Raw genomic sequence first — 3,333 nt, 5'->3', positions numbered from 1 at the left:
ACTTATTTGAAGTAAACTGGAGTTAGGATTTTGTTGAAGGTGAGTTTGTGAGGGTATGTCATTTGTTTATATACCTACTGATTATTTCTCTGCTAAAAGCAGAACAACTGCAAAATAGTTGACCAATTTTGCTCATAATTTCATCTTTTAGAAGACAAAGGGAAAAATGAGGAAAAGTACTATTCTAGACTTACCTTTACTACCAAGGGAGAATGCATCAGCAAAAATTGAAATAAGTACCTTGAGCCATGTAACTGGTCCCATTTTTTGTAGGAGATTGTTAAAAAATCATGGACAATATTGAAATGGTCACATTTTGAGTTTAATTCAATTGTAAAGTCTTCAGCAATCCCCTACCATATACAAGGAACTGTGCTAAATTCTAGGAGTACAAAGGCAAATGTCAATATTGTCCTTCTCCAAGAAGTTTTCACTGTTATAAGAGAGATAAGATTCGCTCAGAAATAAGTATGTCACAAAGAAGAAAATGATAAGGTTGATGGAGTGGTCTAGACAAGGTGTGATAAGAAATATCATCTTGGAGAAATCAGTTCAGCTGAGAGCATTGTGAGTTGGCACCTGAGTCATATGCCCTGAAGAAACAGAGATTTTGAGGGAGTATATTACAAGCATAGCAACTGGCCTCATAAAGGCACAATGTTGGAAGAAGGTAGGACAAAATCAGGGAAAGGCTAGTATTCCAATTTGGCTGGAACATAGAATTCAAAAAAAGAGGAATAGGGTAACACAATCCTGGAAAGGTGCATCAAAAAACAGGTTGGAAAATTATATTCCAGGCTAAATTTTACTTTCTATAGGAGTGTGGCCTTTATCCTATTTGGCTTGACTAGGGCTATAACTATCTATAATAAATATGAATAAAAAAATCTTAATTATTCACTATGAACTAGGCCACTCTACAAAATATCAGTAATACAGATATAAGCTCAAAAAAAACTATCTCTGCCCTCAAGGATTTCATATTTTAATAGAGGTAGGCAATGCATTTTATTTTTTTAATAGTTGCAATCAATTTATTAAAATAGATGATTGGTTAGGCATCTGCAATGGTGGCTTCAACTTCTACACCTGGTTCAATGCTGATAGAAGTGATCTGTTTAACAATTTCAGAAGGACTGTGCAAATCAATAAGGCGTTTGTGGATTCTCATCCCAAGTCTTTGAACCTTCACCACAAGGAGTTTTTCTAGTTGTGATCCGAAGTATCCTGGTGGGCATTCGAACAGGTCCCTTCACTTTCAAGTGCTTTTCTTTGGCTCCTCTAATTAGGTCAGCACACACTTTCTCCAGTGATTTCATGTTGTGGCTGGTGAGGGTGATCCGGATCTGGTGAATGGTCACTTGGGGCTCCACAATGGTCTTGCCGCTGTCTTTGAATGTCATGGCATAGAGCTGTAGCTGTATCCAGTATGGTTTGTCATTTAGGGATGCCACCTAGCCCTGTAGCTGGTACCTTTGGTTTGAAGGTATTATAGTTGTGTCCATAGGGCAGTACTTTGCTATCACAAGGCCAGTTTCTGCCTACCACAGCTGGGATTGAGGTAAGTAATAGTCCGACATTTCATTCTTGGTGGTTCCTCAGTCAAAGTGGTAGGTATTAGAATGAGAAGGGGCAAACAAAAGGTTGTATTGTATTGTATTAAAAGTGAGCAATAGTGAAAATGTATCCAGGAATATTAGGTAGTCAGGAAGAAGAAAGGAAAGAAAGATATAAGGGTGGATTAATCACTAATTATATGTCAGCAGCTTTGCTAATCACTTTACGAAGGCTATCTCATTGGATCCTTGCAATAACCATGTGAGATACGTGAGATATTCCACCCATATTACAGTTAGGGAAGCTGAAGCAAATTGGGATTAAGTGCCTTATCCCAGGTCTCACAGCCAGAAAGTGTCTGAGGCTACATTGGCACTCAGATCTTCCTGTCTTGAGCCCCAGTGCCTTATTCTCTGCAACATCTAGCTGCAATTTTATGTACTGGGTCATGGCTGGATGTAGAATCAAGCTTTCACATAGAGAGACCTGTCCAGAAGTGGGGAATTGAAGCAAGGATGTAGAGAAGAGAAAGCCAGAAAAATCCTGAGACAAACTCAATTTCTTGTGCCCAAGGACCAGCAGTAAAATCAAGATGATCCTGGATTTTAGGAGCTTCCACTGAAATATTTTCCATAAGCTGTTAGTACTACAGAAATAGCTCATTACTGTGGCTCCCTGGATCATAATCTTGTGTGTGTGCATGTATGTGTGTGTGTGTGTGTGTGTGTGTGTGTGTGTGTGTGAGAGAGAGAGAGAGAGAAAGAGAGAGAGAGAGAGAGAGAGAGAGAGAGAGAGAGAGAGAGAGAGAGAGTTTTAATATTCCCAAAGGTAGAAACTCTTTGTCCTTTTAATGCCAGATTTAATTTTTCTAAAAAGTCATCTGATGATCACATCATAGATTTAGAGCTGAGGAGCTATTTTTTAAAATGAGAAAACTGAGGTCCAGAGGGAGTAAATTAAATAGTTTCAGCCCATAAAGAAACTGAACTTCGAGTAATTGAATAATCCCCAATGGTCCCAGAGAAGAGTTAAAATGAATATACTTTACTCTCCATGGTGAAGAGTTGAGGGATAATTAGGGCAGAGTGTTGTCTGTATTGACATATGTAATATTGATTATGTTTTGCTTAATCACTATTCTGCACAACAGGGAAGAGTTCAGACTATGCCCTCCTCCTCCACCATATATTGTTATATCAACAGACATATTAGTAAGGCACCAAAATGTATTTTACAAGTCACTTAGAAAATAAAGTAGTAGATAAACCAATAGTACTAAGTCTTCTCTACATTGGATTCAGTCTGCTCCTGTGTAAGAAGGTAGTTTTTTTTTATTTAGTGATACCAATCATCAATTGTTTTTATAAAACCTACATTTCTCAATATGTCTTCCCTTACCCCAAACCTCCTAGAGAACCATCTCTTGTAACAAAGAAAAAACAAAAATGTTTCAGCCAAATAAACCAACATTGCAATGTAATATGTAGTAGTTCATGGGACAGCTAAGTGGTTCAGTGAATAGAATGTTGGGCCTAGAGTCAGGAAGATTCATCTCTCTGAGTTCAAATCTGGCCTCAGACTTTTGCTGTGCCACCCTGGGAAAGTCACTTAACCCTGTAAAATGAGCTAGAGAAGGAAATGACAAATCACTCCAGTATGTGTGCCAAGAAAACATCAAATGAGGTCATGAAAAGTTGAACCTAACAGAAAAATGACTGAACAACAAGTGTTTCACATCAATGCCCCACAAAAGAAGGGAGATGCCTTCGCATTGCT

The 3,333-nt window shown here is 38.2% G+C and overlaps 1 pseudogene; it reads right to left on the bottom strand.

Annotated features, from left to right (window-relative positions):
- Positions 1-1,054: 1,054 nt before the first annotated feature.
- Positions 1,055-1,403, bottom strand: LOC118855946 (annotated as a pseudogene).
- Between the last annotated feature and the right edge of the window lie 1,930 nt (positions 1,404-3,333).

This window comes from Trichosurus vulpecula, chromosome 7 (assembly GCF_011100635.1).
Source record: "Trichosurus vulpecula isolate mTriVul1 chromosome 7, mTriVul1.pri, whole genome shotgun sequence".
In the NCBI taxonomy this organism is placed as follows: Eukaryota; Metazoa; Chordata; class Mammalia; order Diprotodontia; family Phalangeridae; genus Trichosurus; species Trichosurus vulpecula.
This window is presented reverse-complemented; position numbering and strand designations above follow the sequence as displayed.